The sequence below is a fragment of the Perna viridis genome, chromosome 9, assembly GCF_037379345.1.
Source record: "Perna viridis isolate PV_CMFRI_1.1 ecotype Kerala chromosome 9, ASM3737934v1, whole genome shotgun sequence".
NCBI classification, from domain to species: Eukaryota; Metazoa; Mollusca; class Bivalvia; order Mytilida; family Mytilidae; genus Perna; species Perna viridis.
In genome coordinates, this window is record NC_142453.1 from 10199649 (window position 1) to 10210745 (window position 11097).

Below are 11097 nucleotides of genomic sequence, written 5' to 3' on the forward strand. Positions count from 1 at the left end.
AGGTTTGCCTTTTATGTACTTGTAAGTATATGTAAATAGCTTTTTGTTTTAATTTCATTATTTTATGAAGAGACTTTGATCTTGCTTTTAATATTTTCATTTCATTAAAAGTTATTGCTGTGATATGGCACTGGTCGCCGAAACAGCATTAAAAAAACAACAATCAATCAATCATAAGTACAATGTATAGGGTTCTGACGTTTAGTCATGTGGGTCCTTGTTTACCATTTACATACATGTGGATTTGTCTTTTATAATACGTTGAATTCTTTCATATAAAATACACATCTTTTTTTTTTAATGCCTGCAAAAATGAAAGATTTCTATTTTATGCATAAAAAAGGCATTGAACAGAAGATTTCGTATTGTACTAGTGACTCAGCCTTAAATGCTCCCGGAAGTAACCAATAATTTTAGTTCGGTCTATGGACGTCAATACGTTCATCATCGGAAATTTCAGTAAGGAAAATGAACGAGACTTCTAAACCCTATTGATAAATTTATATCAATACGGAGCATGACATAAAGGGGAAAGGAAATAGAAACTTCCGAATAAGATTTTTTCCATCTGGTAATATGTTAGTTAAAATGATCGCGAAGCTATGAAAATATACATCTTGTCCGCTTTATAATAAATGATGACATTTTTCCGACGCAGTCAGTATAGTTTCGCCTTTTTACCCTTTGACTTTGAAGACGCTCTTCCATGGAAACGCAAGTCACCTGATCGCAAATCCGTTTCTTGTTTTTTAAAGATAGTACTTGTTAAGTCCTACGTCAGCTTTGTGAATGACGCCATGAATCATAATTTTTATAAGATTTAAAGCCTGCTTCAAAATTTTATTTTGTTTTTTTAATTGTTTTGACATAGTATATATCTTCGAAACAATTAATTTGAAGATTTGTGATTTATGTTGTTGCAATTCAGGCGCATATCTTTCATTGGTTTTGATTATCAGACGGTTGGTTTGATGCAAGAGCTGTTACTTTTTCTAATTCTCTAGTTTTCCATGCAGGGATATTCGTTTCAAACTGGACTTTGATATGTATATATAAACGGCATTTTTGTATTTATAAGGTACTTGATTGGTGCGAACTGCTGGTGGACAAAATGTCCGGGAGGATAATCAAAAGACCAGTTGTCATTCTTATCTTATCTTATCTGAATTAAATTTTATATTATATGATGAAGTTACACAAAATTCAAAAGCCCTAAAACACAAAAGCTTCATTTCTTATTAACACCCGATATAGAACTCTGTCGGCTTCCTTATTCGATATGTTTGATTTTGACTGCTACTTGTATATAATGAATATTGTATTTTAGAAAGATATATTACTACATGTATGTATAAGGTTCTAACGCAGCTGATTGCCCCGTGCAGGTCCAGGGGTCAAAATAATAGACCTGCAGCAGCGCTGAATTTGTCGTAAAAGGCGACTAAATAGTGCTCAGAAACCTAGCCGGGGCTAGGCTCTCTGCCCACAGAGCAACTGGGATGTGTGCCCCAGGGGTGGAATGGATTGTCAGGCTATAATACGGAAAACCTGACCGCACACCATAGTGGTGCACCATGTTGGGAAAGATGCCACGTTCGTCGTACGTGAAAGAACCCTGCTGTGGTATTCGATAGGAGTAGGAACCTTTGCGCTTCGCCACAAGAGGCTAATTTGTCCGACCCTACCCATCCCTCCCTTTTTTCCTGTGGCAATCATAATTTGTCGACCCTATTATCCTTGTGTCCCATCCTTTTTTTCATTTCATTATCATCATTTCATGTTCATCGCCTAAATATAGCTGAAATATTGCTGCTCGGGTGTTAAACCCCAACAATCAATCAATTAATCTAATGCTGCTGATTAGATGTTACCTCTTGATACACGTGTAAAGCATGCCGGAACCTTGAAATGTTGAAATATAAGTGGTATTTATTAATTATCAGAACTCTTTGGTAATTTGTCTGATATTCGTTTTACGTCTTTTGATTCTGTTTTCGATAATAAACTTTCACACGTTTGCTTCGTATAGGACATATATATAAATCAAGTGCATGTAATGCGTAATTTGTCAAAGTTATGACATATACTTTATATTTTATGTAATACAAAGTTTGTAATAAGACTGACATCAACAAAAGCAATTTTCCAAAATTCCTTTAGAAGAACAGACCAAACTAAAGTAATGACGAGTTTGATGGTCATTCTGGGAATGTTTACGTTGTGTGCTTTTGTGAAGGTAAGTTAAGACGAAGTTGATGGTCATTCTGGGAATTTTTACGTTGTGTGCTTGTGTTAAGGTACATTATGACGAGTTTGATGGTCATTCTGGGAATGTTTACGTTGTGTGCTTGTGTTAAGGTACATTATGACGAGTTTGATGGTCATTCTGGGAATGTTTACGAGGTTGATGGTCATTCTGGGATTTTTTACGTTGTGTGCTTGTGTTAAGGTACATTATGACGAGTTTGATGGTCATTCTGGGATTTTTTACGTTGTGTGCTTGTGTTAAGGTACATTATGACGAGTTTGATGGTCATTCTGGGAATGTTTACGTTGTGTGCTTTTGGGAAGGTAAGTAATGACCAGTTTGATGGTCATTCTGGGAATGTTTATGTTGTGTGCTTTAGGGAAGGTAAGTGACAAATATGCTTATATACAAACGTTTATAGATAAAATGCTCTTAATTTGAATGATAATAATATAGACAGAGAATTGAAAACGATAACTATTAGTCAAAAATCTGACTACAGGAAAAAGTTATCCATGGAAGTCATTTACTTGTTTTTATTTATTTTTGTCTGTCTTTTTGTTTTAAACGTCGAAATTTAGCATAAGAAAGCCTCGAAATAATTTGCTTTTTTATTAAAAGCTCTGAAAATACAAATTACATTTTAGTGTTTCACATAGAATGTGTAATAATTCAGGCCTCTTCAGTTCTGTTTTAAGCCGAGACAATACACTTACATTGCATTATGAACATAATCTGCAAATAAAACATGTGATATATTGTTATATCTTTTACTTACTGTTTTTTTTACAATTAATTGAACAGAGAAAATTCTATCTTTTCATAAGTTGCAAAGGGTTTCTTTGCACATGTTGCGAAATCGATGTATTGGCATAATTTTTGTAGGGAAATTACATGTCAAGTTGGTAGTTTAAAATCATTATAATACTTGTTTTATACATCTTAACGAATTTGCTATGTGATTAACACGAAAAGCAAACAATCAATGTTGAATAAGTGCAACACGTTTAGGAAAGGGCAGACGTTGAATCTAGAGACTTACTGTAACCTGGTTTGCTCACCTGGTTCATTTTTGGCCTATCGAGGTAAAAAAAAACGTACAAGGAATCGCCCTACAATTTCGATTTATGTTCTACCTCTTATCGTAAAGATCATTCCATCAATAAGAAGTTTTTTTCTATCTATAATAGTTTTCAAGATTATAAATGGCACCTTAAAATAAGTAATTTGTAACCTTTCAAGGACATTAACTCCGACAAAAAATCGTCCTATATGTTCAACTCAATGGCTCTGTCGAAATGATAATTTATAAATGATAGTTTATTTCTGTCTTTTATACAGAATATTCGCTAATCAAGAACTTTGATGAGCATAGCGTAATAAACTCCTTTTATTGGGGTCAAATGTGGACAAATATTGCTCTAGTTGACACATTTAAACATTGTGGTTTATCAATATATCAATGATTTACTTTAAGGCAGCTAATCAAAGACTGCTTTCCATCCCTGTAACTACAACACGTAAGAGATGTAAATCTGAAAAGAAAAACGCTGACAGAGATTTTCATGAGGGATTAACTCTTTCTATAAATCGGACCATAAATAAAAAAGATTATTTGCTTTTGTGTTGCTCGAATTATCGTTAATAAACGAAAGTTAACGAATGGCGACAGGGTGATAATACAATCAACCGACCCAAAATTTACGATCATATAAAAACTGCAAAAAAAAAGCATAATGTTTTTCTTCCAAGATTAATAACTTTATCAAAGAATCGTCTTCTAACTAAAATCTCTTGACGGCTTGTAATTTATTTCATCATTCAGTCGACTGAAAGATTTTTTTTTTATGTATGAACGCTTTTCAAGATAATGGCTAAAAAATTAAAATACATAATTTTTCGTTTTATTCTCAAGGACAATAAGGAGACGTCACATAACTTAAATCAAATGGCGTCTTTTATAGATCTTGTCAAACCAAGAGAAAATAACTTTATTTTTAACAATCTTAAAAAGATTTTGAGATAGACCTTGAAATAAGTAGCTTCACACCTATGTTTTATAAAGAGACATTTGCCATGTTTTTGAACGCACTTCATGTGTAAGATACCATAAACCATAAACTAGAATTAGAGCATGTTAATCAAAAAAATTGCTTGCGGAAAATTTACAGATATCGAGGGACGCCAAGTGATATGAATAGCTCAAATGACTTCTTGGACCAGGTGAGCTAAAAATAAAACACATGTATAATATTTAAACAACTCTGAAAAACTAAGAACAGATCATTATATTGAATCAGTGGTTGATATTACGACTGAAAAGAGAAAAACGAAGCTGAATTTAATTGAACTATACATCTAAGAACTGATAATCAAGCTAAAAATACAACAATGAAGTAAATGACAACCATGATGTGTGTTTGTGTATTGTTTTACCTGAGCAAGGTAAGCACAAATAAGACTCATATATCAATCGGCTTCACATTTGTCAAATTATTTTAATATTTCCAAATGATAGTATCAAACACGGGTTATTAAGTGATGCGTTATCGATAAACCTCTTGAGTATGTATTTATGGACATTTTGCAAACGTTTGTGGGAAGGGGATTTTTAGATTGTTTATTTTTTCTACATCAAAGGGCGTTCCTTAAACACTGTAATCTAAATTGCTTCAGCTAAACAAAGTGCGCAAAAAAAAAAAAAAAAAAGACTCACAGCTCTCAAAGAGGGTCTGCAGTCCTACCACAATACCTGTTACTGCCGTAGTGATATTAATTCAATGTGGATCCTGAAAAAATCGAAAGATCTTTTGGAGACAATCAGTTCTAGACTATTTTTAGAATTTAATAGCATTAAAACCTATTTTCAACACTGTATACTACTATTCTACAAACTCAATTAAAATCCCGACTTGAAACATTACACAACGTTGTTTTTTCCAAAAAAAAAAAAAAACAAAAACAAAAAACGGCACACCTAGATACAAATATATAGTTCTTGGTAGAGATTCCTCATACTTTGTAAGAAATAATTCCAAATCATCTTCCAAATTTACAGAAGACGATGTTTCCAAAATGCTGGAATTTTTAATTGACAACATATTTGTCCAGTGTGGTGGACATGTTATGGCCATCGCCACTATACGTCACCTAAGTTACATGATGTCTCCATAGATGGTCTCCTTCCTTTCATACAAAAACCTCTTGGACTTCATCACATTAGAACCAAACTTTATTCTATACCTCTCACTCTACTACACTTCCTGTACAAAACAAATCTTGACACTCCTGTTTCTGACCCCACTTCATCATTATACAGACTTGATGCCATCATTTTGGATATTAGTTTCCACAGACTCTTTAAACCAGTTTGTGTGAAAAGTCAAGATGAAGAAAAACGATCATTTCTTCCACTACCGTTTGTCAACAAAGGTATAGATGCAATTAATTTGGCTAACATCTTCCATCACAAAAACGTTACCAACAAAATTCCCCCATATTTCAAAGACAAATCCATACCATTTATTTCATATTCCTATACTTCACTCATCGCATCCAAAACTTTCAATTATAAAAGGCTATTGCAGAACCTCGAGATTGAGGACTTCAGGGCTAAACCACCTGACTGTTCTTGCAAAACCTCTCCATTCAAATATTGTCCTTCTGGTCACGTCGTTACGGGAGATTTAACCATTATCGAAAACGAATCTCTGCGTAATATCCTTTCTAAAGGTCCCAAGTACTGTGAACCACGCTTCATAAATTGGAATTATAACTTAATAAAACGAGAACAAGAAGACATTGATTCTCTGTCAGAGTGGTTGAAGGCCGTGAGGTCTTTAATTTTGAAACGAATGAAGGTTTTAAGTAGGTCAATGAGTTCCAAGGCTACATCAGTTTTCAAAGACCCCGATGTAGCAAAAACATTGTCTACTATACATGACACAACCCAGTTGCTCTGTGGGCAGAGCGCCTAGCCCCCGGCTAGGTTTCTGAGCACTATTCAGTCGCCTTATACGACAAGCTTAGCGCTGCTGCAGGCCTATTCTTTTAACACCCGGACCTGCATGGGGCGCTTTAATACGGAAAACCTGACCGCAAACCATAGTGGTGCACCGTGTTGGGAAAGATGCCACGTTCTTCGTACGTTAAAGAACCCTGCTGTGGTATTCGATAGGAGTAGGAATCTTTGCGCTCCGCCACAGGAGGCTAAATTGCTCGATCTTACCCATCCCCCCTTTTCCCAGTGGCGATCAAAATTTGTCGACCCTATTATCCTTGTGACCCATTTGTTTTCTGCATTTCATGTGCATTGTCTGAATATAGCTGAAATATTGCTGCTCGGACGTTAGACCCCAACAAACAAACAAACAAACCAAAGAAGAGATTGTTGAAAACCATAAATCTGTGCTATCCTCTTTTGGTCTCTCTACCACGGACGATGATTGTGATTTACCGTCTATGTACTGGATTCCTAAATTTCATTAGAATCCATACAAACAACGTTTTATAGCTGGATCTGCAAAATGTACCACCAAACCTCTTTCAAAACATTTAACTTCTATATTCACAACTGTCAAAGAGGGTTTACATTCAATGTGGATCCTGAAAAATTCAAAAGATCTTTTGGAGACAATCAGTTCAAGACTATTATCTGAATATAATAGCATTAAAACCTATGATTTTTCAACACTGTATACTACTATTCCCCATACTCAGTTAAAATCCCGACTTAAAAACATTATACATCGTTGTTTTTCCAAAAAGGATGGTACACCTAGATACAAATATATAGTTCTTGGTAGAGATTCCTCATACTTTGTAAGAAATAATTCCAAATCATCTTCCAAATATACAGAGGAAGATGTTAACAAAATGCTGGAATATTTAATCGATAACATATTTGTCCAGTGTGGTGGACGTGTTTTTCAACAAACGGTCGACATTCCAATGGGAACAAATTTTGCTCCTTTACTAGCTGACCTATTCCTTCACTCTTATGAGGCTGACTTTATAGCTGATCTGATCAGAAAGAAAGAATATTGTTTGGCTAGATCCTTCAATCTCAGTTTCCGCTACATAGATGACGTATTATCTTTAAACAATCCTAATTTTGGGGACTTGATACATCGCATCTATCCACAAAGAACTTGAGATAAAGGATACTACAGACACTGTGAAGTCGGCCTAATATCTTGACCTACACTTAGAAATCGATGGTAAAGAAAAGCTATTGACCAAACTTTACGACAAACTTGAAGGCTTCATCAACTTGTCAACTTCCTTTCATCTGTCAACATCCCTTCAGCAGTGTTCATATCACAACTCATACGTTATGATAGGGCTTACGCAGACGTTTTGTGTTGCGCTAGAATTCTAACAAATAGGCTTCGGGAGCAGGGTTATGTTGCTACAAGATTGAAGTCATCACTACAGACGTTTTATGGTCGTCATCATGAACTCTTGGATCGTAACGGTGTATCCATCTGCGCCATGAAAACTGATTTGTTCAACGTGGAATAGTTTTTTTCCCCTCTTTTTCTACCCGGACTTGACTTTTTATGACCAACTCGGCGGGTGTTCCTAGAAAAGCAGAGGACGCTTATCCTGCCGATGCACCTGGTCCATGCTCCCAGATTTTAGTTTGTTTGTTTGTTTGTTGGGGTTTAATGTCCGAGTAGCAATATTTCAGCTATATTCAGACGATGCACATATAATTGATAAAATGAACATAAAATGATGATGAAATGAAAAGGGGATGGGACACAAGGATACTGGGGTCGACATATTTTGATTGCCACTGGAAATAAGAAAAAATGGGTAGGGTCGGGCAATTTAGCCTCCTGTGGCGGAGCCCTATGGTTCCTACTCCGGGAGAATACCACAGTAGGCTTCTTTAACGTGCGAGGAACGTGACATCTTTCCCAACACGGTGCACCACTATGGTTTGCGGACAGGTTTTCCGTATTATAGCCTGACAACCCCAGCATGTAACACGCCAGGGGTACCCCATTCCAACCCCTGGAGCACACATCCCAAGTGCTCTGTGGGCAGAGCGCCCTAGCCCCCGGCTAGGGTTCTGAGCACTATTTAGTCGCCTTTTACAACAAGCTTAGCGCTGCTGCAGGCCTATTCTTTTAACTCCCGGACCTGCACGAGGCCCCAGATTTTAGTGGAGTCCGAATTGCTCATTTGCTTTTGTTACTTTGTATGTATGATTTTAGTTACTCTATGTTCTTTGTTGTGTGTGTCTGTTTTTAAAACAAAACATAAAGAAAAAAGAAAAAATGCGCATACTTACTTGCAACCCTTTTATTTGTTTGCAATTCTATGTATTAGTGTATGTCTAAAGTTCAGTTTAATATATATACATGTAATTCTATAATCCACACATCTAAACTGTGAAATTGTTTTCATTCAGAGCAGCGCATTGTGCCCAAACCCACAGCCATTCGATTTAGACTTCTTTTCTAGGGCCTTCATCTTGCGGGGATGTAATGTTGATAGGGATTGCACTGGAGGTATATAATTTTTCTTTGCTTCTTAATGTTTCTCTTTTTTTTTTAAATCTATGGCAGTGTTTACATTTATGAAATCTAGCAATGGATCAAAATTTATTTCTCCAATTATTCTCATATAGATTTGTGTTCTTGCTATATTTGTTCAAGAAAAAAATGCAAACAGTGAAAAGCCTGAAAGATAGATGTCATTAGTTTATGCATTGTAAATTCAGAAATCATTCCAGGCATTAACGATTACGATACAAGTAATTATAATTTATGTTGGAACATTTCTTTTTTGAACCTTTAACAACTGAATCGGTAACGTTACACATTCCATAGTCCTAGCTTTTGATTTTGCAAAAATAAGTCCGAGGCATTTTATCCAATAATAAAAACATCTTTATAAATTCTTAATTTGCAGTAAAGTCTTTGACACAATGTGATATATTGTTTTATATTTTTATACATGTAACGAGCATGATGACAGGAATATCTTGTCAAAGCTTTGAAATCAAATTTCATATCAAACTACTGAAAGATGAAACACTTCATTCACATTTCAATCTGTACGATGTTGACAATATTGTTTGTTTGTTGGGGTTTAACGTCCGAGCAGCAATATTTCAGCTATATTCAGACAATGAACATGAATTGGATGATAAAATGAACATGAAATGAAAAAAGAAAGGATGGGTCACAAGGATAATAGGGTCGACAAATTTTGATTGCCACTGGAAAAAGGGGGATTGGTAAGGTCGGCCAATTTAGCCTCCTGTGGCGGAGCGCAAAGGTTCCTACTCCTATCGAATACCACAGCAGGGTTCTTTAACGTGCGAGGAACGTGGCATCTTTCCCAACACGGTGCACCACTATGGTTTGCGGTCAGGTTTTCCGTATTATAGCCTGACAACCCCAGCATGTAACATGCCAGGGGTACCCCATTCCACCACCTGGGGCACACATCCCAGTTGCTCTGTGGGGGCAGAGCGCCTAGCCCCCGGCTAGGTTTCTGAGCACTATTTAGTCGCCTTTTACGACAAGCTTAGCGCTGCTGCAGGCCTATTCTTTTGACACCCGTACCTGCACGGGGCTGTTGACGATATTTGTTCACAGGGCAAATATTTTGCATAGCAGGAAAATGTCACGTGTTAGATTGTGTGAACCCGGTGAGTAGGAGTTTACACAGTTATACCGCTGCATAAAAGTCGTTTGAGTTAAGAGAACGAACTCAGTTAGATATAAAGGTCCAATTCATTGTTGTAAAGGCACCATTTCGCAAAGACGCCTGATTAACTTTCTGTCCATCCATTAAGGGCTAGACCTGGGGTTATGGACATAACTCTCGAGATTAGTGATATGATTGTATCAAATTCAATTTCACCAAAGCACATCAAGCTTTTCTTTGAAACAGAATGAAATCAATCCAAGTTACTATGATGCTTACACGAGATTGATGTACAATGCTGAATACAAACATTCCAATGACTTGTAAGAGTTGTGTCTAGATCTACCTCCTTAATCACTCATTTAATTGTATGACAAGATAGAAAGCAAAAAACAATATGTCTAAATTAATGAAGACAATTAATTATTACCAGTAAACCTTCCATTTATGCATTAGTAAAACAAACACGCTTACATGGTAATTGTATAATGTATGGTTCTGTTTTAAATAAGTACACATAGTATTATAGTTTTTGTCAACTTATTTTTCAGGCTTACCATGGATGATATTCTTCACTTAACGGTCTACCACCGTTTCTTTTCATTCAAATTACAATAAAGTTATCAATTATCTGCTTGCGTAGCTTCATTAATAAAAATACACTGTTAATCACCCAATTAAATGGATACAAAACAAACAAGAAAAAAAAAACAAAAACAAAAGGCAAGGTGTCAGATAAGATGTCAGATAAGTTCAATTAATTATTTAATTAGTGAAAAGACAAGTAAGATCGTCCAAAAACTGACTGCATCTTAAGTTAAGGTCACATTGATCCCCAGTTGACTAATGAACTCTAAAGATGTGACAAGATACCAAAACACATGCACACAATAATTTAGGATAATTGTGTACTTTGATAGAACATGTGAAGGCTGAAAATGTTATTCAAAATATTTCCGGGGGTCAACAATTTAATACATACACATCCAATTAATATTTAAAAGTCATGATATATCAAATATTTAGGTACCTTATCATATACATGGTTCAACAAAAATCTTACTTGTAAACCTACAAACTTTTTGATGCGCGTCAAAATTAATTTTTGCTTGATTTATTGGGCATGCGTGACAAACATTTTACACTCTCATAATTCATTACAAAAATCAAGTGGCTTAAGC

The 11097-nt window shown here is 35.6% G+C and overlaps 1 long non-coding RNA gene across 2 annotated transcripts; it reads left to right on the plus strand.

Annotated features, from left to right (window-relative positions):
- The first annotated feature begins 2109 nt into the window (after nucleotides 1-2109).
- LOC148606635 (uncharacterized) lies at nucleotides 2110-10794 on the plus strand. 2 transcript variants are annotated; one of them, XR_015915274.1, is made up of 3 exons: nucleotides 2110-2236; nucleotides 8670-8769; nucleotides 10468-10794. It is a non-coding gene; the product is annotated as an uncharacterized LOC148606635 (long non-coding RNA). The 2 variants fall into 2 exon arrangements; XR_015915275.1 differs by lacking the exon at nucleotides 2110-2236 and adding an exon at nucleotides 4502-4693 and having other exon boundaries at nucleotides 10468-10546.
- Nucleotides 10795-11097: the final 303 nt, after the last annotated feature.